This window comes from Chinchilla lanigera, unplaced genomic scaffold (assembly GCF_000276665.1).
Source record: "Chinchilla lanigera isolate Chin_1 unplaced genomic scaffold, ChiLan1.0 scaffold00015, whole genome shotgun sequence".
In the NCBI taxonomy this organism is placed as follows: Eukaryota; Metazoa; Chordata; class Mammalia; order Rodentia; family Chinchillidae; genus Chinchilla; species Chinchilla lanigera.
This window is the reverse complement of record NW_004955416.1, coordinates 30,001,445-30,027,759: the sequence shown is the minus strand read 5'-3', so window position 1 is coordinate 30,027,759 and position 26,315 is coordinate 30,001,445. Positions and strand designations below refer to the sequence as shown.

General features: G+C 49.3%; 2 long non-coding RNA genes across 2 annotated transcripts; one reads left to right on the top strand and one right to left on the bottom strand.

The window, feature by feature from the left end:
- The first annotated feature begins 7,998 nt into the window (after positions 1-7,998).
- On the top strand, positions 7,999-14,519 carry LOC106148109. The gene is made up of 2 exons (XR_001233279.1): positions 7,999-9,466; positions 14,245-14,519. It is a non-coding gene; the product is annotated as an uncharacterized LOC106148109 (long non-coding RNA).
- LOC102018091 lies at positions 9,472-14,804 on the bottom strand. The gene is made up of 4 exons (XR_260438.2): positions 14,536-14,804; positions 10,648-10,709; positions 10,124-10,266; positions 9,472-9,939 (listed from the first exon to the last, which is right to left on the bottom strand). It is a non-coding gene; the product is annotated as an uncharacterized LOC102018091 (long non-coding RNA).
- Between the last annotated feature and the right edge of the window lie 11,511 nt (positions 14,805-26,315).

The window sequence follows — 26,315 nt, the reverse complement described above, 5'->3', positions numbered from 1 at the left end:
TCAGGACTTTGAAGCCACCCGTTCTCAGTACCCCACCCCACCCTTTCCCTCTTGCCCACCCATTCTCAGTACCCTACGCTCTGTTGCTCCTCCTCAGGCTGCTCCTCTGCGTCCTGGGCTGCTGACTCGGCTTAGGCCTGCAGCCTGCTGAGGGCACAGGTCTCCTGAAAGCTGCCCCTACGAGACAAAGAAGGGCAGGCAGGAGGGTGCTGGTGTGTCTCTCCTAGAAGGCCAGGGTGCTGGGAGCTCAGTGGCAAAGCAGGACAGGAAGCCTTCCCCACTCCCCAGCAGTGCAGGCCTGGTGCTCAGTGTACCCAGATGCCCAGAGTAGATGGCAAAGCCTTGGCAGGAAGGGCAGGAGAGGCTTCTCCAGGGAAGACTTGGTCTCATTGGCAAGCGAGGACTTCCGGCACAGCCGGCCCTCACCTGGGCCTGAGACAGCGTGGGAACAAGAACGAGCAGCTCAGGAACTGGAGACCACAGTGGGTTTCGGTTCAGCCAGCTTCATGCCAGGAGGGTGCTCAGGCCGGGGAAGGTGCCAAGAGGGAGATGGTGCTGGCCTGCCCTCCTCTGGTCAGCTCTGAGCAGATGACATGGAGAAAAGGCAGCCCACAGGTCCCTGGAGAGGGGGTACCAGGCAGGTTGGCTGGGGGGAAGAAAGGTTGTTACTGAGGAATGGGGAGGAGCTGTGGAGGGAAGTGACAGGCTGTACTGGCCGGGTGTGGGGATGGAGCGTGGGTCTGGGCCACAAATGATGACTGGAGTCAGAGGAAGGCAGGGACTGTCCGCTGTGCAGTGGGGACTTTTCAGGTCCCAGCCAAGGAGCAGTGAGCAAAGGGGAGTGGCTCCCGAAGATGGCATGGGTGGGGTGGCCGCATGGTAAGGGTGGGATTGTGGAGGATAGCACAGGGTCATTCTGAGCTGCAGTCTGTGCATGAGTCCCCTCAAGTGGCACACGGCTTCTGAGCTCGAGGCAGGAGGTCTAGGCTATTGTCAACACTCCGAGGAGACAGCTTTCTGGGTGAAAGTCCAGCCCCAGGCTTACCAGGTTTCTAGGTATTATATGCTGTAGTCCAGAGCAGGTTGTGTTTGTTTCCAGGGTCTTTGTGCTTAGGTCAGATTTTCTTTTTCCTCCTCTTCTCTTCTTTCTTTCTTTCTTTCTTTCTTTCTTTCTTTCTTTCTTTCTTTCTTTCTTTCTTTCTTTCTTTCTTTCTTCCCCTCTCTCTCTTTCTGTCCCTCTGTCTCTCTTTCCTTCCTTCTTTCCTTCCTTCCTTCCTTCCTTCCTTCCTTCCTTCCTTCCTTCCATTCTTTTTTTTTGTCTTTTTGAGACAGGGTCTCGCTGTGCAGTTCAGGCTGACCTGGAGTTCATTTTATAGGCCGGGCTGGCCTTGAACTCACAATGATCCTCCTGCCTCGGCCTCCTGAGCACTGGGATTATAGGCATGTGCCACCATGCCTGGCAGGCCAGATTTTCTGAGGCAAGAGAGATTCTACTAAAAAGTTTGTGCATAAATGCCACCTTGTTTCTTTGGTGTGAGAAACTGAAAGTACAAATAGGGACCAAAATGTGTATTAGATATTGGGAAATGGGAAGAAAATGTTCAAATGGGAAGGGGAACAAGGGGAGGAGGAGGGGGGAAGGAAGGAAGGGACAAGGAAAAAAGAGAATAGAAAGAAAAAATGGAAACAAAACTTATAAATACGGAGGGGAAGAGGGATTGAAGGGAAGGGAGGGGAATGCGGAAAAAAGAAAAAGCAAGATAGATCATGTACAGGTACAAATCCCTATGACGGATGCAATCATTATGTGTATGTAAAATGTACCGATAAGATTTAAAAAAAAAGAGGAAAGATGAATCAAGAACATGAAATGACAAAAATAGTCTATACATTATTTAGGTCTTTTGCAAGTAACCAGTTCTTGCTGGCTTTAAATGAAAAGAGGAACCTGGGCTGAGGAAGCCACACGGGACCACAAGGGCAGGGTGTGGTGGCCTCTGGAGTTGGGGCCGTGGGTGCTCGGGTGCTCACCGGGTGCGGGTCCCTCCCTCTGCCCTGGGCTCTGCCCTGGCCTGGAGCTGCTTCCCCTGCAGATGCTGCACGTGCTGCCCGGTCAGAAATGACTGCCCCCAATTTCGCTGTGTGTGCAGCTCTGTAAAATGACGGCCCAAGGAGGAGGCTCTGGTTGGCCTGCCTGTGCTCATCCCTGGGCCAATCAGAAGTGGCTGGAATAGGGGTGAGTCATGCTGTAGCCATACCCCGAGCCTGGGCCAGAAGGAGTAGACGCCAGGAAGTGGTAGGTGGCACGGAGGCTGTGGGTCACACACACGGCACACATGTACATAAACATCTACAATGCATATGTATACTTAAACAACATACATATACACAGATATACACACATTATACACAACACACACAAACATATCCACACACATACCCACACAAATCTACACAGATACCAACACACACCCTAGAAACTGTTTTGTTTATAAAATGACAGATGCACACATTTCCAAAATCACCTTGTAGCCACATTCATATGTATGATATCTACATTGGCCTGCTGCAGAATCAGAGCCAGGTACGTTCCTTGACTTTCGTCAGATGCCTACAAGTCTGGTGGACAGTTCAGCCTTTTACTGTTCAGCCTGGACAGTAGCTGGTCGGGTAAGCTTGCCTGCCAAACTGGGCCAAACTCTTATAGGAAATGAGGTCTCTCTCCCTGCTTAGAAGATGGCTTGGAGGCCAAAGGGAACTTGGCCGACAGGTGATTGTCACCCGCTGTGGAAAGAGCCGAGCACTCACTTGATCTTCCCCGTGCTGTGCTCTGTCTCTCTGTGTCTCTGTCTCCGTCTCTTTCTCTTCAGCAAAGCTTTTTTCCCCAAGCAAAGCCCTATGTTCTGGTTTGAACATGCCAGGGTGTCCCTGGACAGAGGGCACATGGTTAATTTGAGCCAGTCTCACTTCCCTTCCCCTGGGTGAATCCTGAGCAAACCTTTGGAACCCTTTTGAAAAATAAGCAGCCCAGAAATCCCCCACCTGGGGCTCTCCCTCCTTCCTCAGCCGCCACTGCCTCCTCCTTCTCCTGGGTCCTGAGCCCCGCTGAGCCTTCCTGGGGTCTGTAGGGACCTTGGGTCCCTGAGCTCAGAAGCTGGACCTGACAACTTTCGCTTGTACATGAAGGGGTTAGGGATGCACTGATCAAGGCCCCATCACTGTCACCCGGCCCTCCAGTCTCCCAGTGCTTGGGCTCCTTGGGCAGGGTCCTAGCGCTCACCCCTTCAGTGGTCCTCAGATCCCAGCAGCCTGGCCCTTTCAGGTCCTCTTAGACCCCAGCATACCTGCCTACACATCTGCCTCATTTTACACAGGAAACAATTTGCAGCGAAGCCAAAGGAAAACAAGGCACATGGCGCCCTTGCTTCTGCCACCCATGCGAGATGAGGACACCACATCCTCAGCAGGAAGGTCAGGCCTCTGCTGGCCGCATGTGTGACTGCTCGCAAAGCACCTTCCTTTGGCTTCGCTGACAACTCCACTGTAATGGCGTGCGCCGAATCCCGCTGTTCTCTTCGCCTTGACAGTCTTTTTCCCTTTCTTATGGATTCTCCCTAAGACTATGTCCAGAGTCTTCAGGCACCTGCTGCCCATGGTGCCCCCTTCCTTTAGTCCCTCTCCTCCTCTGCAGCGCCCCCTGTGCCCTTCTGTCCTGGGTAGCACGGTGTCTGGTTTAAAGGGGTTGCTGTGGGCGTAACTGTGTGGCCCCACCCTGATTTGTATGTAGAAGCCCTGACCCTAGGACCTCAGAATGTGACCGTGGAGATAATAGCTTTAAAGAGGCAACTAAGTTAGAACTGGGTCATGAGGGTGGGCTCTGCTCCGACAGGACTGGTGTCCTTAAGAGAAGAGGTTAGGGCACACAGAGAGATACCGAAGCAAAGACCGTATGCGGACACAGGGAGGAGACGCCAACCGCAAGCCAGGCAGAGAGAGAGGCCTCGTCAGGAACCAACCCTGCTGCGCCTTCAAATTCTGCCTCTAGAACTGGAAAAAATAAATTTGTCACCCAAGCCACCTCATCTATGATACTTTGTGATGGCAGCCCTAGCAAACTAGTACACAACTCTTCCAGAAACATCAAGCAGGTTCTAGCAGGAAAGAGAGGCAATGGCTTATTCACTACGCATGAGCAAAGTTAAATGAGGAACCACATGAGCAGAGTCAGGGCTGACTCTGAGGCTGAAACCCGTTTACGTTGCTGCTTCTCTCCTGGTGCATACACAGGTCCGGGGATTGATGGGTGTGGGGGGCGGGGCTCCTCTCCTCGGAACACCTGACAGTCCCTTGGCCGAGGTCTTGGGTCCCACCCTACAACGTGGAGCTGTGTTGGTCTGAAGGTCTAAGCGCCCAGGGAAAATGGTCTCAGCAGTATGCACACCCAAAGTGACACCGCTTGAGATGCTGATGGTCTTGAACCAACTCGTAAGCTAGGGCAGCCTACTGCCACCTGGGGCGGCCCATCCTGATTGCTTGAGGGACGCTGGACGCTGCTGTACTGAGGACAGGAGGACCGACATAGGAGCCGGAGGAGTCCCATCTAATCCTAGGGTCAGTGAGGAGGTCCAATGGCAGCAAAGGCAGAAGACAGACCCTGCACAAATAAAGCTTGGAATGACCTCACCGCATAGCCCCAGCCCGCTGAGATCCGGACAGACAAACTAGGCCTGTACTGGCCGTGCAGCAGAAAGGTTAAACGCTGTGGTGCTGCTAGTTCTCAAGCTTACTTACAGGAATGAAAACTAGCTGCTTTGGTCCATAATCTTCCTTGTTTCATATGTATGCACTAACTATTCCTCCTTCCTTTCCCTGTTTTTCTCAAGTTTGGTAAACTTTTTATTGAATTATAACACAAGTACAGAAAAGTACAGTCTGTCTCCATCTCTACAAATTCAATTAACCATGGATTGAAAATATTTTAAAACGGTGTATCTGTATTGAACATGTACAGAACTCCTTTCTTACTGCTTTTCCTTAAACAAGCTAGTTTAGCAACTAGCTACATAGTGTTTACATTGAATTCAGTATCACAAATCATCTAAAGATGATTTCATGTACAGGGGAGATATGCATAAGTTCGATGCAAATATAAGCCACTTTATGTAAGAGACCTTGGGCTCTGCAGACCTTGGTATCTGCACTGGTCTTGGAGCCAATCCTCCCTGGATATTATGGGATACTGTACATGAACTGTAGGTGCACAGCCACGCACACACCTGTGTAACAGCACTTGCATCAGGAAATAAACAGAGCCTGCACTCCAGAGCTTCCCCTGCCCCTCTCCAAGGTCAAACCCCACGGAACCCCAAAAGTCGCTGTGCCCTGACTGAAACACCACACAGTAGTTCTGTCTGTTGAACTTTACATGAATGAACTCACAGGCTTTTTTTTTTTTTTCAAAATCTCAATTCTGCAAGGCCTGGTGGTGCACGCCTGTAATCTCAGCACTTGGGAGGCTGAGGCAGGAGGATGGTTGTGAGTTGGAGACCAGCCTGGGCTACAAAGTGAGCTCAAGGCCAGCTTGAACTGCATAGTGAGAGCCTGTCTCACAAAGACACACAAAAAAGTCTCAATTCTCTCTCTCTATATATATAAAACATTCATCTCTATTGTATGGAGCTGATTGTCCAACTCATTGCTTTGAAGTTTTCCTTTGTGAAGAGACAAGCATTTATTTGTCTGTGCTACTGTTGATGGATATTTGGGCAATTTCCAAAGCCTACTTATCACACATTGCTTCTGTGATCATCGTAGGACATCTTTAAGTGAATGTACATATGTATTTCTGTTGGGTACCTTCCTAAAGTGGTTATGTCAAACGCTGCTCCCATCAGAGGTGTAGAAGCTGTTTTCCCCACATCCTCAGCACTGCTTGTGGTTAGCTTTTTGATGTTAGTCTTCCTGCTGGGTGGGTAAATGGTATTGCACTGAAGCCAGCCTGCCTATCTTCCTGCCTGCCTTCCTCCTCCTCTTCCTCCTTGCTTGCCTTCCTTTTCTTCCTCCTTCCTCTCTCCCTCCATCTCTTTTCTTGTTAACAGCTTTATTGAGATACAGCTTCTCCATCTAAGTTGTACAATTTAATTGATTTTGCTATTTAAACATTATGGTACAGCAGTCACCATGATGAATATTAGAATAGTTTCATTACTGTACCCACAAAAGAAACCTCACAACCTTTAATTATCACCTCCAGCATCTGGCAACCACAAATCTACTTTTTGCCTCTATAGATTTGCTATTCTGGACTTTTCATACAAATGGAATGATTTGATATACGTTTATGCATTTTGTTTATTCATCAGTTGAAGGACATTTGGGCTGTTTTCATTTCAAGGTTATTATGAATAATGCTACTGGGAACACAAGTGTACATGTGTTTGTGTGGGTGTGTGCTTTCTTTCTCTTGAATATGTAACTAGGTGTAAAATTGCTTGTTAAATGGTAATGCTGTTAAACTGAAGAGAAATTGCCAGATTGTTTCCCAAACTTTCTGCACCATTTTACTGTCTCACCAGCAATGCATAAGCGTTCCAGTTTCTCCATATTTTGCCCAACCTTGTTGTTTTTATTTTTTTTTTCATTGTAGCCACCCTGGTGGGTGTGAATTCCTATTTCACTGTAGTTTTGGCATCGTAGTTTTAATTAGTATTTCCTCAGTGACTAATGAGCTTGAGCACCTTCACATGTTCATTGGTCATGAGGACACACCAGCATTCACTGTAGCCCTTTAGCCATTTTTCCCTCTTGGGTTATCTGCTATCTTCTTGTTGATTTATAATAGTTCTTTCTATATTGTGGATGAGTCCTTTGTTAGATATGTATGTTGTAAATGCCTTCCTCCAGTTGTGCCTTGTCTTTTTACTCTTTTCATGCATTTTTAAGCATAAGTTTTAAATCTTAACCTAGTCCACATTGCCCAATTTTTCTTTTCCTCCTCCTTGTCCTTCTCTTCCTCTTCCTCCTCCTCCTCATCCTCATTGTTGCTGCTGTGTCCTCACCTTTGTCTTCTTGTGCATCTTCCTATTTCAGTCTTTTCACAGGTCAGGAACCATCCACCCAGTCTATCAGTTTTACTGTAACAGTCAAGTGCAGTGGTGATTTTCTATTGCAAAATTTCACATTCTCCCGGTGCCCCACCTGGGCAACCATAGATGATAATCACGTGATTTTGATGCCATAGGGCACCAGTATGCCATTTTCCATGAGTGATGAGTCCATCTCTGCATTCATATTGAAACAGAACAACCCAAGCACAGAGATCCAACTTTGAGGGTCCACTTCCAGAGTAAGTCTAAGCCCAGTTAGGAAAACAGGAAGTAACTAAATATTTCACATGGGAATTTGCAGAGAGAACTGACTACAAAGGGAAAGGGAAAAAGGACGAGTGGATTAAAAAGTAGAAGGGAGAGAGCTGGAGAACAAAAGGAAGGTGGGATGGAGCCCAGAGAAAAGAACGAGTATCCCTGGTCTCGGTCCATCTGTGCTGCTATTACAGAAGATCATAAACTTACAAATTACAAAGCTTTATTTTTCTTTTTTTTATTTTAAAGAGTAAAAGAAGGATAACAATAATGGGGGGTGGGCTTACCAAATTACAGACAAAGTGGTAGGAAATTATCAATGGTTATTGTTTTACATATTGTTATCTACAAGATAGTTTCTCGGGAAAACAGACAAATGATAGTGAGTTACAGACAAAAGAGGTAGGAGATTATCAGTAGTTATTGTACTCTACTTAGGTATCTTCGAAAGAAAATAAATAGAACTGTACATGAGTGACCTATTGAATAATCATTAACTATTCTCAATGGTTGTTGTAGGAAACACATAATAATAAACATGCATCCATTTATGAAATAGGATAGGAACAATACAAACATTACAGAGTTATGGATAGATTAGTAGGAAAATATCAATGACTGCTGTAATACATGTTGGTATCTTAGAAATGGTTTCTCAGGAAGACAGAGATACACAAGAATAAAGCTTTATTTTTCACAGTTCTGGAGGCAGAAGCACTAGGTCAAGGCACCAGCAAATTTGGAGCATAGTGAGGGTCTCCTTGTTCCTAGCTGACACCTTCCCTTGTGGCCTTACATGGTGCAAGGGGTGAGGGGTCTGCATGAGCCTTTGAAAAGAGGGCTAATCCAATCACGAGGAGCTCATGCCTGTGATCTAATCACCCACCAAGGTCCATTCCTGGAATATCATCATCACATTGGTGGTGAGGATTTCAACATACGCATTTCGTTGAAGAAAGATTCAGGTCACAGTACCTCTGGGGTACCGAGAGCTTGTGTCTGCTCCTGCATTAGTGGGGAAGCTGGAGCTGGGGAGAAGCTGGCACTTCTGGCTCTGGACCTGGGAGGAGTCACTTTCGCAGCCAGGGCTGCAGCCAGTGATAAAGGTAGGTTCTGCACCAGGGCCCCCAGGCCTAGAATTGCCAGTCCTGGTGTTACAACTGCCATCCTATCAGAACAGACACTTCTTTCTCCCTCCTGCCTCCGTGCTGCGGCTGATCCTGCTCTGTTAGGTCCTCAGCAAGGGAGAAGCCAGTGAGGTCCTCCAACTACGTTAGGTCCTCCAGCAAGCGAGGGGCCTGGGAAGTGCAGAGCACAGGGGCCAGGTGGGGGCTGGACACGCGCGTCTCCAGTGCCCCTCGTAGGATTCCAGCCCACTTGCCCGCTCTCCGTTGCTTGAGGCCCTGACTCTGCTGCGCTTCAGGGACACCGCCCGCGCTTGTCCACCTGGCTGGCCTTGGCTCAGACTCTGCGTCTCAGGCTACTCTGTCGAAGTGCTTTCCGAGGTCCACGGGGACTGCACATCCTTCTCACTAGAAGCAACTTTCCAAAGCACAGGCAGTGTAACTGACGTAGGATTAGGCCACTAACGCAGTGGGTGCTGAGTGAACGAGCCAATTAAGAATGAAAGAATGAACGAGTGACAGGCCTGTCCCTAGGAAATCTGAACAGTAGGTTGGAGTCTTTTCTCTCTGGAGATTCTTGCTCTGAGATCCAGTACGTGTACTTCTCCCAGTCCCACCCATCACAGAGGCCCGACCCCTCCCATGTCCTTCCTCTGGACCCTGCCTCTGGTTCTGAAGGGTGTGTAGCTGGAACTCTGTTGTTCATGGCACAGTCCCCAGCCTTGTGGCGTAAAACACACAGATGGCTATTTATACCCAGGGCTATTTATATAGAATTTATGAAAAAAGAGCTATGTGGTTGAACAAATTTGGAAATTTCAGGTTTTAGCAGATGAAGCAGCATTCTTTACTGCAGAACTTTTCAGATCTTCAAGATGTTAATGCGACCATCCAGGCAGGAGAACGTTAGTTACGTTCTCCAGGCTCAAGTAACCACAAAACCTTTCTTTTTAGGAACACTTACGCAGCGTTTTGTAACAGGTAAGTTATGACTTTCAGTATATTTTATTGATGTCTGAATAGGTAACACATGTGCATAGCATGAAATAAAGCAGGTTCCTAAGCCCAAAGCAGCGCTCAGAGGTGCCCGCAGGCCCCTGTGCTTGGCTTCTTCTCATTTGCTTCTCCTGCCGCAGGCTGAGGACTGTGGAGCGTCCTGCGGGATGATAACCATCAAGGACGGCTTTAGGCCATGGCCTTCAAGAGCCTGGAGAAGTCTTTTCTCCTTTTCTTTCTTTCTTTTTTTTCTTTTGGTGCTTCATTTAAAAAGTTTTATTATAGTAAAAGACACACTGCCATTAACTCCCCTCACAATAAACCTCCTCCCACCACTCTTGCCTCTTTCTGAAGCAGTTCTGGAAGCCCTCTTTCAGGAGCGTCTGTAGAAGCATTGTAGCGGCTGCCTCAGTGTCCTGAGTAGATCTGGACTTTTCCCTTTCACAATCATGTTGACCCTGGAGAAGAGCCAGAAGTCACAGTGTCATACCCGGTGAGCAAGGTGGACAAGGACACACCATAATGTTTCACAAGCCCGTCTCTCTGCAGGCTGGCACTGGGCAGCAATACTCCCCACCCAGCCCTTTAGGGTTTCTTGTTAGCCAGGTCTAATAGCTATAAAGTCCTTCAGCTTTTGTTTACCTGGGAATGTCTTAACATGAGAAGTCCTCTTTCTTTGGAAGAGTCTCTTGGTCCATTTTCCAGGAACTGCTTGTGAGGTTGCACCATACTCTTGTGCAGGAGAACTTGAAATCATTCTCCCTTCTGAACAGAGGAGAGGGTGCCTGGAGTGGCAAAAAATAAACAGATGGGGGAATGGGTTTATTAGTTACTTGTTGTTGCATAACCGATTACTCCCAAGCCTAGAAGCATCTACTGTCTCACACAGTTTCCGAGGGTCAGGGCGGAAGCTGTGCGTTCCTTAGCTGGGTGATTATGGCAGCCAAAGGTTGATGTGGCTGAAGATCCCACCGCCAAGGTTCCCATGCTTGCTGCATGCACCTCTCAGTGGGCCGGTGAGTGCCGGTGTGACACCACACCTGATTTCCTCCAGGGTGAACGGTCCAAGCAAGGAGGAGGCCACAGTGCCTGTTTTGATCTAGAATCCAAAGTCCCACCCAGCCAGTTCTGCTACAACTTTTTATATTTTAAGTTGTTTTATTTACCTTTATTATTTATGAAGAATAGCCCTCCGTATCGCCAGGGTCTTCACTGATTAATTCAACCACTATGGATAGAAAATACTCATAAAAAGATCTCATCTCTACTGAACATGTACAAATTTTTCCTTGCCCCTGTCCCCTAAATAGTACATATAACAAGTATTTGTTAATGATTTCATCATATTAAGTATTATAAGTAATCTAGAGATGGTTTAAAGTTAAAGGATTACAAACCTTCTATGAAAACACCACAAAGAAAACAAAGAAAAGTAAACACCATGCCATTTCACATAAGGAATTTGAGCATCTGCAGATTTTGGTATTTGAGGGGATCCCAGAAGCAATCAAATCAAACTCCCAGTGACACTGAGGGGTGACTGTACAGCCTATTTTTGTGTACTGTCACTGATACTAACTCATCATAAATTTCCTTCCTGAGATGACTCAACTTCAGTAAGGAATCCGTTACGTATATGCATATTGTATTCATCAGCATTTCCATTGCTGGGCAAAATACTCAGTGCCTGTAACTTACAGGAGGAGAGGTCTGACTTGACTCAGGGTTGCAGAAGACCCAGTCCACCGATGGCCGTGTGCAAGGCAGGACCACGGCAGTAGAATATGTGGAACAAGGTGCTCATTTATAGTAGCCGGGAAGCAAAGTAGGTGAACAATGTCAACAGAGACATACCCTCCAAAGTCCTGTGTCCGGTAGCCCACCCAGACGTGCCCCAAGTGTGCTTCACTAATGCCCTGGGCAGCTCTCGAGCCAATCACATTGGCAGTGTAGCTCACTGTCACACGTATATTCTCCACGTACTACAATGTTCTACTCACAAATACAGAAGTGCTACAATGATTTCCCTTCTTTGCTTCTTCTTCCTCTTCCTCTTCCCCTTCCCCTTCCTTTTCTTCTCCTTCTTCCTCTTCCTCCTCTTCCTCTTCTTTTTTTGTTTTTTTTTTCGACACAGGGTCTCATTATGTCGTTTAGGCTGGTCTTGAACTCACTAGATAGTCTAGTCTGGTTTTGATCTTGTGGTGATTCTCCTGCCTCAACCTCCCAAGTGCTGAGATTACAGGCATGCCCCACCACACCCAGCACTACAATGATTCTTTTTGTTTAATGAACTCATAGCACAAGTAAATATACTATTATTCATACTTTTTTTATGTCTTTTTGAGACAGGGTTTTGGTATGCAGTTCAGGTTGGTCTTGGGCTCACTTTGTAGCCTAGCATGGTCTCAAACTTGCAATGATCCTGTTTCAGCCTCCCAAGTGCTGGGATTACACATATGTGCCACCATGTCTGGTTTCTTGGTCATACTTATAAGAATTGTTTTTCTGGCAAAAATCCCTGAACATAACTAACTGCTTTTCCACACTCACTTGTGATCCATTCCAGTCATTGAAAGTGAATCACAGAACAGCTCACACTCAGGGAGAGATTGGATGGGAGCAACAGCAAAGAACATGTAGATGTAGTTTTAAACCACCACAGTAGATGCAGGAGGCCCAACACAGTGTCACCAACAGCTGGTGGGTCCTGACCCATTGCTAACAAGCACTATGATCTTGGGCTCAGTCTCCCTAATGTGCCTTGGAGATGGCAATATTGTATGCGCTCAGCTACTCTGCTCAGACGGGAGGTAGATAGCAACAAAGGCAAGAAGAGCATGGGTTTGGAATCAAATCTTTGCCTCAGCACCTTACATCTCCAGGCCTCAGTTTCATCACCTGTGTCATTCATTACCTAGCTCTTTGTGTTGTGGGAGAACGAACCACGACACATGTGTGGGCAGCTGGTTTTGGCAGAGTCCAAACTGAGCAAGTCCAGAGGCATGTATTTGCCAGGGAAGCCAAGGCGTGTTGAAGAAGCTCTTTTTACAGTACTTCAGCCATCTGAAGAGGAAGCTGGAAGAAGACTTCTATCACCTGCAGGTTTTTATGACCTCACCAGAAGTCATCCTCCACATCCTCCACATTTCCCTCGATGGGCTACCTTATGGAGGTGTGACCAAGACTTAATGGGAAGTATTCAGCTACTGTTGGGGTTAAAACTATCTCCTCAAACTGAGGCCAAAAATAACTGCATTATGACCTCCTATTGCCTGGCATTATGTGCAGCTGGGTGACAGAGCCTCCTCATGAAGTCGGGACAGGATGGAAGGTTCTGGGCCTCACGTGGGTGGCAGGTGGGACATACGAGACCTCTCACTGGAAGGTAGAAAAGCAAAGCTTACAGACTGACCATTGCACCGGGTTCTGGCAAGACCAAGTTAGGGCCCTAGGATTACAGAGCCTGCTCAGAGGCAGGCTGGAGAGAGGGGAGCACTTACTGCCTCGTGGAACAAGATCAGATACGGAGTCCACCTCAGAGTTGGCAATGTGGGCTTGGTGGGGAGCAGGAGAGGGTGTGGTCACTTCAAGCAGACCCTCCTGTAGGAGTGCAGGGCTCCCACACCTGATCAGAGGCCTCTCCAGCAGCTGGGGCCTCAGCATGGAGGTCAGTTTCCCTAATTTCTCTCTGTCTGGGCTAAGTGGGGCACTGGTGGCTGGAGGTTGTGAACGCTTTACCATACCTGGAGTCTGCAATCCCCAGTATGAACCAAGAAAATGGAGAGACTGACCGTGGGCTGCCAAGATCAGGGGTGGTATTCTAGATCTTCGGTGGTTGTATCAGCTATCAAGTGCTGTATAACAAACCACCCTCCAAACAGTGTCATAAAGGAAAAAAAGATCTGCTGTCTTGCTGATGATTCTGGGAGTTGACTTAGCTCAGTTGGCTGTTGTTTGGGCTTCCTCAGGCAGTTGCAGTCAGGTGGTGACTGGAACTGTGTCACCTCAAAAACCATCTTTGCTCATGTGTAGCTCATGCATGCAGGAAGCTCAGACAGCTGGAACTGGAACAACTGGGGCTCCTTTGCTCATGCTCTCTTTCTCTCTCTCTCTCTCTTCCCTCCCTCCTTCTTTCTCCCTTCCTTCTTCTTTCCTCCTTGCCTTCCTTCTTCCTTCCTTCCTTCCTTCCTTCCTTCCTTCCTTCCTTCCTTCCTTCCTTCCTCAGGGTCTTCCTGAATTGGTGGGCAACCTCCCGACACAGTACTTTAAGGCTCTTCAGTATGAGTCCTAAGAGAGACAGCAGAAACTGCAAGACAGGATCTTGGCCAAACACCATGTTCCCTTCTCTCTTTACAGAAATGGTCCATTCACAAGGGTGTTTCATGCTGCATTGCTATTGACAGTAAAACACCTCCTCTTTCTACAAATCCAGACCCAGGGCAGAAATGCTAGCGGGAGCAATAGATTAGATCTAAGAGGTGGGGGAGCAGCAGGGGCCAACCTGCAGAAGATTGGGATTGGGAATCTGGAACTGGGATGGAAAGAAAAGCATTGCCGGGGGAGAACAGCGAGGGTTTAAGAGCAGTGAGGTTTATTAAACAGTTTTGTTGCTGATTAAAAGATATTCCCCCATCGTACATAGGTTTTGTTTTTTTTTTTTTTAAAGCAAGAGTGAAAACCTAGCATGCGGTGGTTATTGACCGAATGTTGGTGTTGCCCCAAATTCACATGCCGATACTCTAACCACCTGTGTTTGGACATAGGAGCTCGGGGAGGTGAATAAGGTCAACTAGGGTCGTGAGGTGGAGTCTCTAAGTGGAGAGGGCTGATGGCTTCTAAGAAGAGGAAGAGGAAGACAGACCAGCATGCTCCCCACCCACCCCTGCGCACCCAGGGGAGAGGCCACGTGAGGACACCCTGAGAAGGCAGCCACCTGCAAGTCACAGTGAGAAGCCGCTCTAGAAACAACCTGCTGACACCTTGGTCTTAGATTTCCAGCCTCCGGGACAGTGAAAATAAATTTCTGCCATTGAAGCCACTCTGCCCGCACTCACCCTTGGTTATGGTGGTCCCAGCAGACTCAGACAACTGTTGGTTGTACTTTGTGTCTTTTCGGCCAGCGTTTCTTAGCAGGTCCCTTCCTGTTGGGTTGGGGGCACCAGGCCGTGGGGTGTGATGCAGGCACTGTGTGAATGCCGTGGTGATGCACACAGGCGCTCACCCTGCCTCTGATGGGGTAACAACCTCTGCGTCTGCCAACCAGAGGAAGCCCCGAGAGCCAGCAGTGCCAGCCTCGGACGGAGGGACCACAGCCCACGGTACACACAGGGCTGGGAGTGGTAGTAACCACCAGGCGCCGCAGGCTCCGGGACAAAGGCCTTGTCATTATGCTCATCAGACAATGGGCTGGAGCAGGCGCAGGAAAATGCTCAGCAGTGAGCCAGCCGCGGGGGATTCAGGCCCCACTGCCCAGCTGCCTGCGCCTCTGTCCCGGCTTTACCGCTTAGAAATGGCAGGGCCCAGGAGAGCCGTCTCCAGCGCTCTGAGCCTCAGTCTCCTCGTGTGGAATGTGGGGTAATGCCGCTACCGCCCCTGGAGGTGTTGTGAGGATCGAATGAGCTGGGCTATGTGAAAAACTGGACACAGTGCCAGGCAGAAGGTAATGAGACCCAGGGGCTCAGTGCTCGTCCTCACAGGAGCCCGAGGGTCACCACTGGGATGCAGCCCTTAGGAATGAATACAAGGAGGAAAAGGGCAAGTTTCTCCCCACCTATTCTATCTAAAAATACTCCTGCCTGGGAACACCATAGTAGCGCATGTCAACTCAAATGCCCTCAGCGGTGTGGGAAGGGCCAGCTGAGGCCGGCTGTGGGGGCTTCCCCTGGGGATTCGCCCATGCCGTCCTGTCCCTGGTGGCCAGTGGAAGCAGTAAATCTTCCGTTTTCCTAGATAAGCTAGAAAGCTGGTTTTCTGTAAGATGAAACTTTCAAATTTTTAACTAACTTAAAAATTGCAGGGGCTACATAGAAGCAGTCCAGTTTGCACCTCCACCTAGCCTCAGAATGTCACCCTGGGATGACCCGGAACAGGTGAAATGTTCCGGAAGCTTCTGTTGGGTACACCTTCCGAGCATGCCCAGCTGATGCCGGGGTGAAGCTGAAGTGTGCAGGGGCGTGGACAGGCCTTCTGGGGACAGCAGAGTGGGCAGAGCTCAGGGGACAGACGGAGCCTCCCCCACTCTCGCTGGCTCCCAGTGTGGGGTGGTGACGGTTGGGGCCGCAGTGCACAGAAAGGAGCTTTGTGCGGCCCCTGCCTCGCCGCTCTAGACCTGCTCTCTCTCATCTTCCTCAACAACGCACACCTTCCAGAAAGATCCCGAGCTCGAGTCACGGGGAGGTAGGTCCTCCTCCTGGGAGATGTGTCCTTGCTCAGGAGCAAACAGCTGTGACACCCAATGGAAAACTTTCCTGGTGATGTCTCCAGAGCAGGCTGGCAGGGCGTGTCGGGGAGGGTACGAGGTGATATCTCTGCCACGCCCATGAGTGTGTGCACTGTCCCCGTCACCACCACCCCTGTGGTCATAAAAGGACACATCCTGTTTGTGCCAAGCTACTATCTACCCTGGCCCCAGTGTACTTTCACGGACCCCGAAGGCCCCTGCAGGGCCTATGCCAACCACATGTGACATCTCAGAGGCGGACCCCAGGGTGAGGCCCGGCCCCGTCTGCCCTGGCCCTGCATCACACGTACCTGTGTACCAGGCAGGATGTACAGTGCAACTGCAAAGGGGTGAGGAGAGTTCTCTGCCTTCCTCCTCCGCCACCCCCAGTCACCTGGAACACTCTGCCACCTCTCTGCCTGGCGCGCCCACTCCTCCTGCCCCTTCTCTGTGGCCGCTGCCTTAGCAGATGCTCAGAATATTGTCCTGAGGCAAGCAGATATTCGTCACATGTGACTGGGATCAAGTGGCTGTCTGTGTACCCATCTTCCCTCTGTCACCGGTGGTGTCACCATCCGTCCCTTCAGTTGTAGCAGCGATCACAAGACACAGACACGGGGATCCCACTAGAGACCTCACTGTGGCTGAGGCCATGTCCAGTTCAAAGGGACTGGGAGTGGCTCAGCGTCACCAACAACAGGATGGGTTGTTTGGATTATTAAATGCAGTAATGAGCTTATCATTTATATTTGTCACCCACAAAGCTCTGGATGGAGTAGACATTGCATAGAGTCCTAACCTGGAGATGGTTTGCTTTACATTATTTTTTATTTTTTGACTTTCTGAGGGTGCAACAGTGATATGCTGACCCACAGCTCCCAGTCAACCAGGCAATCAGGAAAAAGCAGCCAGAGCTCTATGAGGTTCCGCAGCTTAGGTCGTTCAATGCATTTTTAACATTACATTTATTTTAGCGATACATAAAAACTACATATTCATGGGGTGGCACATAATGTTTCAGTACACATGTACATTATACAGTGCTGAAATCAGGTTAAGCAGATCACCCTAAAAACATCATTTCTTCCTGGTTAAAAACTTTCAAAATTCTTTCTTCTGGCCCTTTAGAGCTGTCTGTGGTCACCCTGCCACACAACGGTGCACCAGGACTTCTTGTTCCTAACTGAAACTTAGCACGGTGCACTCTTAACGTGTGGTATTTTTTACTTACGGTGGGCTTTTGGGGATGTAATCCCCTCAAGTGTTGAGCAGATTCTGTATTCTCTTTCTCAGCACGGTAAGGAGGGAAACAGGCTCTGCAAAGAGGCTGAGGATCTGAGTTCTCATCCTCGAGCTCCCAGTCATTTACAGGAGCAGCCCCAAGCTTCCCTGGAGGACAGGGTCCTCGGCTGTACACTGAGGCGACAACACTGATGGTGCCCAGCACTCCTCTGAGATCCAAGGGAGCAGCACCGAGTTGTCACCACTTCCCTGGTTAAGTGGCAAAGCTGCGGTTGGTGGCATCTTAAAGACCTAGAAGTGTAGACAATGCCTTCACTGAAGTGCAGTGGACACAGCCCCCTGTGAGCACAGGATGCTGGAGGCTGCCTGAGATCAGGTGGCAGGGACACAAAAGGAGGTGATCCTCACTGCTGACCTGCAGCCCCTCGGTCTACAGCACGTGTATGTGATGGGTACCAGTTTGTCATAGGAAACTGCCGCCGCTGATATGAAGGCAGTGTCCACTTTATAGGTGAGGAGAGTGACATTCAGAACAGTGCAAGGATGACGTAGACATTCAACAGTGCTGGCAGTCCCGGCCCAAGTTCTGTGTTCTCACGATATAGTCATCCAAGCCCAGGAGGACGAGGAGGCAATCTGGAGACAGCCTCCTCTCCTTAGTTGACCTACTTCTGGTCTAAAAGCCACATTCCTAGATGGCCACCTCCATTTCAAAAAACCTCACAGGAAGACTCGGTGCATTAAGAGCTGCATCTCACATCCTACTTAGAATAAAGTCACACGGCATTCACCCATGGCTAAGCAATGAGGCCAGGTAGGAGAGAAGGATGCTGTTCGAGTCGGAATTGCCTTCCGTGGGCCCAGTGGCGGTGTGTTATGGGAATGGACACAGCCTAGAAAGGAAGATGCAAGGCACAGATTGCTCATCATATTCCCTCATGTAAGGGTCCAAGTGAACGTCACACCGTCAGAGGCCAAATGGTGCCACTTCACAATTCATAGGCCCAAGCCCTGACCCCCAGTACCTCTGAATATGACTTTATTTGGGGATGGGGCCTTTCTTTTCTTTTTGTTTGTTTGTTTGTTTTTGTTTTTTGGTTTTTCTCTGGTACTGGGAATTGAACTCACAACCTTGCGCTGGCCAGGCAGGCGCTGTGCCGCTGAGCTAAATCCCCAGCCCCTCTTTTCTTTTTGAGACAGGCCCTCACTGTGTAGTTCAGGCTGGCCTTGAACTCACAGCAATCCTCCTGCCCCAGCCTCTTGAGTGCTGGGATCATAGGTGTGCGCCACCATGCCTGGATGAGGTGGAGCTTTTAAAAAGGTGGCTACATGAACCTAAGATTGCAGTCTGACTGCACTCAGGGGAAGAGGAGATGCTACAGTTTGGATCTCAGCTGTCTCCCAGAGACTCACGTCTTGAAGCTTTCGTCTTTACCTTGGTGCTCTGGGGAAGTGACTGAACCAGGAAGAGGTGGGAAAAGTTGGAGGTCTTCTAGTTATGGGTGATGCCCTTGAAGGGGATCATGGGATCTGCTCTTCCCAAGGCTACCTTCATTTCCCATATGCCCTACCATGATGAGCTATCTCACCACAGGACAAAAGCAGCAGGGCCAGCTAGCCATGTACCGAACCCTTCAAAACCGTGAAGGCCTTTTCTCTTTATGTATTGATTATCTCAGATATTTGTTACAGTAATGGAAGCAAACTAACACAGAAGGGTGAGACACATGCAGAGACACCCGGGGGTATGCATGCACAGAGGAAAGGTTGTGAACAGGCAGCAAGAAGGTGGCCATCTGCACGCCAGAGAGAGAGGCTTCAGGGAAACTAAATCTGTGAATCCCCGATCTCAAACTTTCAGTCCCCATAACTGAGTCTCCTGTGGGTTAAGGTCATCTTCTCAGTGGAAAACTGCCTCTGCCATAACTCCCAGCTCCTTTTGGTCACTTTTCCCAAATCCGTGTGCTTCGTTTTACTGACAGGCAGAGAAGTATCGAAGGACCCAGCATAGAGATCCAGTCCCAGCCTCCCCTGTTCCACGTGCAGGTTCCTCCTGGTTGATGTCATATATGACTAAAAACAAAGAAGCAGGATCAGGAAACCCTACATTGAAGCATTCTTGGACCCCTGTGGGAGAAAGTCGCCAGGGCTGGTGTATCTGCTCTGCATTCCAACCCAATAGCCCAGCCAAGGGCAGGACCAGCCTTAAGCTCAACAGGGCAATAAGCCCCACCCCACCCCCGTGGGTGATTCTAAGGGTGTCAAGAGGGGTTTGCATCTTTCCCCATCCTTCTTTCTAGATTCCCACAGTCCAACAGGCTTAACTCAATGAATGATGCCTGCACTCCACGAATGCTCCTACTGAAGAGACAGTGTCCAGGAGGGCCAAAGTCTAGACTATCCCACTGCAGACACGCATGTGCTCCAAAGTACCAGGACTGCCCTTCCTCACCTGTCCTTTACCCTAGGAGGGCCTGAGCTCCAGGCACTCCCGCAAGGGGCTCAGACTCCTGTGAGGAGCACAGTCGCGAGGGACTGCTGGACTTTGTACACAGGCAGGGTGGTCAGCGCTGCAGAAGTCAGGGAGCAGCAGCACCCTAACTGGCCTGGTCCAGTGGTGGCGTGGCCTTGAACACGGTTCCTGCTCCAAGCTTTGTTGGTTCCTGGCTGTTTTCCAAGCTTGGTTCTGCATTTTGGCCACCTGATGCTCTTCAGCCAGAGGCGCTTTCTGCAGTCGTCCCAGTTGGTTTAAGCTGCCTGTCCCAGGCTCTGGCTACTGCTCCCATGCTCAGGATAAGAGGCGGGGTGCCCCTGAGGTCCTATGATCCACTTGCTGTACCTGAGGCTGGTGCAGTCTCCAAGCAATGGAGCAGAGGGTGCTGTCATCCAAGGAGTGGGAGCAGAACCCTTGGGAGATCCAGAGGGTTGCAGGGGAGTCTGGGGGTCCAGGTCCTCTAGTCCAGATATCCCCATCCCATTGTTAGGAACTCGGTCCTCCCCAGCTGGACCCTGATTTTCGCTTGGCTTACTCAGGAAGAAGAGGGATTACACACAAAAGGAGCGTCAAACCTGGCCAAAGTAGGTTGTGAGAAGGTGCACGGGAGTCAGTTCTGAGGCTGCTGGGTCAAGGGCAACAGAAGAGGGATTTGTTGATATGAGGACATTCAACTCTAACCCAGATTTAGCATCCTGGAAAGGGCCCTAGGATGATTCCAATGTGATTTTAGGGTGTGTTTTTCTTAGAAGAAAGCAATGACCTGCTTTTTAAAGGGAACAGCAACGGAGAAGCAAAGCTAGGACTTCCCAGCCAGACTGCAGAGGGTAGGACAGAAAGTCTGGAGGAAGGAGCTCCAAGAATTGGGCTGCCCTGGGAAACTAGAACAGCCACCCTGTGACTACGTCCCTGAGGACCCCTGCCTCGGGGATAAGGACAGCGCTGTGATGGGAGCACCGGCCAGGTGGGGCTCGGTGGGGCTGCCTTAGCCATGCTGCAAGGCTGACAGCAGCAGATGCTGCCACAGAGCAGGGTCCCTGGGAGAGGGGTGGTAGGATCCTTTTCTAGTATTTATTCTTACTAGAACATGTCTGCAGATTATAGTGATCACATTGTTGTGGGGCGTTGGTAACGTACGTAACACATCTTAATTCTTTACCGTCCCTTCTCCTCCCCTCCCTTCCCCTTCCCTCCACCTCCTGGTCCCCTTCCTCTTTGCAAAACATCTATCTTCCTGTTTTCTATTTTCTGTCTTTTATTAGCCTGGGCAATTTAGAAAGATTTTATCTTAAACTAATATATAAAAACAGCTGCAGATGAACCTCAGCGGGTAGAGCACTTGCAAGGTTCTGGATTCAATACCTGGTAGCTTAATAAGTAAGTAGGTAAAGTAAAATCACATATTAATATACACCATGAATTCCTAACATGTACAACTCTGAACTCAGTATCTTTAACTTACACCTCGAAAGAACAAGGATCTTCAAACCCTTGAACTCTGTATGAATTAGGCGTAGCAAATACATTTCCTTGCCTACTTTAACTCTGGTTTGGTTTTCTTGGCCCCACTGGACATTGTTCACACTGATTTGTACAATTAATGGTTGACTTTATCTACCTCATAAGTCGATTCTTTGGGCTGTGTTCCTTCTTCAGCCGCAAGCCCTCCTCTGGGACCACGTCCCTTCTCCCTGAAATGCAGCTACAGAACGCCCTTCAGGAAGCGGCGTCTGGAAATGGACCTTCTTGATCTTTATTTCACCCTCTTTTTATCTTTTTTCTTTATGTCTTTCTGAGACAGGGTTTCACTGTGCAGTTCAGGCTGGCCTTGAGCTCACTATGTAGCCGAGGTTGGCCTCAAACTCACAGCGATCCTCCTGCCTCAGCCCCCTGAGTGCTGGGATTACAGGTGTGCACCACCATCCCCGGCTTCAGCATCATTCTCGGAAGAGTTTTTTCCTGGGTAGAAAGTTCGACCTTGGCTGTTACTTTCAAATTCTAACAGCCTCAAACCACTGCCCTGTGTTCAATCACTATCGCTGAAGTACTCAGTGCAGGCGTCCCTGGCTTCCGGAGGCCCCCGGAGGCCCCCCGCAGTCCCTGGCTTCAGCCTCACCGAGGAGTGTCACCCTCAGTGTTACTCCACCTTCAGTGCCCTTGACCCTTCCTGACCCTGTCCCTCCAGGCCAAAAGGGCTTCAGTGCCTTAGGATTCCTGCCCCATTTAGTGCATACTTTGCCCAGAGGTCAGTCTGGTAGTTCTTCACTATCTTGCTAGGTCTTTGGAGATTTTCAGAGAATGTTTGTAATGTATTTCCAGCGTGTTAGTTGTCTTCAGCAGAGGGTTGGTCTGCAGAAGCTAGCTCCTGTCCCACACAGAGGCCCAGATGACGCACCTCACATTTTATATTACTTTTCTCTGTCTCTGCATCACGATGCACACTTAGATGTCACCATTTATGGGAGGTGTTTTTTTTCACAGAATCTTTTTCCCAAGCGATGCTTACATAGGGGTCCAACAAGTATGGTAGATAAGAAAAAAAGACCTCTCCCGGTTGAACCAGGGGCAAGGAGCCCAGAACTCTCTTTGCCTGGTATGCTTCAGTCTGCCTTGAGCGCCTCATGGAAAGCCTGGGGAGTCTCAGGACACAGTTTGAAAATTATTAACCTAAAACATATTAACGAACATCAATTCACCATGGGTGATATCCTAAGAAATTCCAAAGGTCAGTGTACAGTATCCATCCTGCTCCGTTGGGGATGGAGGAGGAGCTTGATGTAGGGAATTTTCTGATTTGGGAAAGAGGCCTTTGGTGCTGTGAGAGGTAGATGCTAACACCCATAGCAACATGCAGCAACCAGTGGGCATTACGAATGACTGTGCAGGCTGTCCCTGATTCAAAGCCTCTAGTCCAGGATGCAAGTGGTTCTGCAGTCTGGTGCACGGCCCGCCCTTTGATGGGCTAGTTCTCCTTTCTTCCAATTCACACAGAGGTTCTCTGCAGGGCAGCAGTGGCCCTATGAGCAGGATGAAATGCAGTGATGGTCCCTCCCGCATCTTTCTGAGCTTAGTCCGTATACTTACTTGGCCTCTTTATGACCCTGCAGGCCTCGGGGCAATTTTGAGATCAGGAAAGGGTGCTCTGCTTGGGGCACCCGAATTTTCTGGTCGAGAAAGAAACCTCCCTGAGAAACGAGAGCAAAATGATGTTTGGCTTATGGACTTTAGCTTCTTGTGCTAGGGGTCAAGTTTAACTCAGCCTTGCTGGACCCAGTGGAATTCAAGGAAAGGATGACCTGGCTATGGGCCCCAGAACTCATGGATGCTTTTTTGTTTGTTTGTTTTGTTTTGTTTGTTTTTGGTTTTTCTCCGGTACTGGGAATTGAACTCACGACCTTGTGCTTGCCAGGCAGGCGCTTTGCTGCTGAGCTAAATCCGCAGCCCCATGGATGCTTTTAAGAAATTCTTTGAGCTGTCTTTAGTCCTTCTACCCAACCTGGTGTCTGCCCAGCCTCCCCTGCCGGCTGGAGTTGTCCTAACTTTCCCTCCACCCCATCTCCCACTGCGCCAGGGCCAAAGCTGAGGACACAGCCAGCCATCAAGGGGACATGGTGGCTGCTGGCTGGGTTTCTGGCTCCCTCTCAGCCTCTGGGCCCACGGGGGGGCTGGCAGGCACGGTGACGGGAAGACACACATTGTTTGGGGGCGTTGCGGATACAGTATGAATTATTTTTAGTAAATTGTTCTGACTTAGTGAAAAACCTGAAAGATAGTGTTGATAATCATCCTTATTTTAGTCCCACAGATGGTGCTGCTATAATTAGATGCTTGTTTCTGGGTGATGCTGCCGTTCCTATAAGGAGACACCTTGCCCGGTGCAGAAATACATCACCGAAGTTTGTCTTTATTTTTTGATTTGGGCCACAGTCTTTTACTCTTTACCTTTACATATCAGCAGCATTTGTGGGAAAAAGTGAATGATTCCTACGTCTCTCGAGCTAATACGAGCTTGGACATAAATGGGAGGTCTTGGGCCTCTCGGTTCTTGGATCCTAGTGACAAGTGGGAATTACCCGCCGCTGCCGCTCTCCGCCCCCTTAGAGGTGTTTCCTGGGCCTCCAGCCAAGCCAGGCTTCCTATAATCTCATTTCACCCTGTGCTTTCTCTCCTACCAGTGTTTTCTACTTGTAATTATGTATTTATCTCTGTGATGCTTAGATTCACGCCTGCTCCATCTCCTGTGCCATGAGCTCCACCGAGAAGGAAAGGGCCCTAAGAATAAGGACCTCCGGGAGATACAAGAGCCCACGGGAAAGCCACTGGCGGGGGTGGGAATCTAGGGAACCCGAAGTCTTCAGCTCTCTTCCCGGGTCCCACAGTGTGGACCCCCTGCCGCCGGTCATGCTCTGGCCAATACTGGGTTTTTCTCTGTGACTGCAGATTTCATCCCACAAGAGGAATTAATAAAAAGTGCCTAATGTATGGAAAAGAAATAGCGTGTCACTCTGCCGCGGCTTGGTTTTGAAATGTCCTCCCAAACTCGTGCACTAAAGGCTTGGCTGTCAGAGCACGGGCTCGGCGGAGACAAGTGGATCACAGGGCGCTCTGACTTCATCAAGTGGATCAGTACACTGACAAGATCGCAATCTAATGCACTTTGGGGAGGTGATGGAGATAAGATGTAGGTCCAGCTGAAGGGAGCAGACCACGCAGGTCTGACCTGAGGGACCCGATCTGGTACCCACACCCCTGGCTGCCACGAGGTGAGCAGCTGTCCGCCTCCATGCGCTTCTCTCTTGATGTTTCTGCCTGGCCACAGGCCTAAAAGCAATGGAGTCAGCTGACCATGGACTGAAACTTCCGAACTCATGAGCCCAAATAAACCTTTCCCCCTCTAAACTTTGTGAAAACTCTCTCAAGCATTTTCTCACAGCAGTGGGAAGCTGACCAACATATCTTCTATTAGGGAGCTGTCAATAAGATAAGAAGACGGAATGGGTGAAGCCAAAGACTCTATCATTAAAATTAGGATTAGGCAGGGTGCACACAGGAAAGTGGAGTTTCACCAGGAGCCCCACTGCCTGGAGAATGGGTGCATCTTCAGAACGCACCAAAGCCACAGCCTGAAGCACAGTATTTCACACAGTGAGTGCCCAGTTGGTGAGTCTTCTTCTACCACCTGAGAAAGCCAGCCTTTCAGAGGGCCTTCGACCATCCTCCCACCCAGCATTCACGCCTTTGAGAGATTCTCCATACCTACCCCAGACCAATGGAAGTGTGTCAGTCAGCTTCCCATCACTATGACAAAATATTTGGGGTAGTCAGTTTATAAAGAGAAAGGGTTTATTTGGTAGCAGTTTTGGGGATTTCAGTTCATGATCGCTTGGCTTGAAAGTGCATCCTCCAGCCGGGTCCAGTCTTCAGAGAGTGCTGTCCTGGTCGCCAGCTTCCCTCCAACCTCAGGAGAGTCCCTGAGGCTCAGGACAGTCAGCTAAGGTGTTCCCAGCCTTCTGACCTCAGGGGCCATGTGAACCTTACATGTTTGTTTTCAGTTGTTAACTCGGGGGCCCCTTTACCCATCAATAGACTTCGGGGCTCTGCTGAGCTTTCGCCACCACCCTGCACTCCCCTCTGCTTCCCAGCTCCCCAGGCCTTGTTCCCTCCTTCCCTTGAAGACAACCCTCTGGCCCGTGCTCAGCAGGGGCCCAGCACAGACCTAAGCAGCATAAACGGCAAGAGTACTGCCACTAGGGTATAAATAACCCCAGAAATCAGACAGCCTCGTAGCTCTGTCCCTTGGCTCGAGCTAGAAACATGACCCAGTCCCACTCCACCACGTTGGTTCAGTCTCCTTTCCTAAGAGAGGTGGGTTGCTCAGCCAGTCTGCTGTCCTGTCCTTCCAACCCCACCTCAAGGGAGCCATGCCCAATTGCTTCTTAAGGCTACCCAAGGACCATGACTTCTTTTACTAGGCATGATCTCATCTGTGTATCTCAGCACTTGCAGCTGGTATTCTTTGAATAGTCCTTTCTCATCAACAAATATGACTATTGCAGTTGGATAAAATTTCCCACAGAAGACAGGATTTCTGCCTCCAAGGCACCCACTGGACAGCAACTTCTTCCATTTGTTCAATACCTAAGTCTCTCAGGGCCCGCTGGACCCTCTAGCAGCTGACTACTGCCCACTCCTGTACCTACGCCTCTTCTGCCACACAGTAGCAAAAGCAGCGAGCGAATGGTGAGATCTCCCCTCCCTCTTCCAGTTATGCTGCTGCTCTTAGAAGAGTGATCCATCCACACACAGCGTGCACAGTTCAAACCCTGCAGGCTCACGGTGCGTGGTGGCTGCTCCCTGCCTCTCTCTCTCTGTCTCTCCCTGTGCCCCTCTGTTTCTCTGCTCTCTGTCCTCTGGATCTCTCTGTCTGTCTGTTTCTATCTCTCTGTTTCTCTGTCTCTTGCTGCATAGTCTGGGAGAATTGGAAAGCACAGACCTTCCATTTTTAAAAAAAATTTGCAAAAAAAAAAAAAATTTGCTTCTCCAAAACTAAGGACATATAACTATTTTACTTAGTATATTTTGGCATTAATTGTTGACTATTAGAAGATTTGACAGTCATAGTTTCCTGTATTTTCACTTTTCTGTTATCATCCCTATAT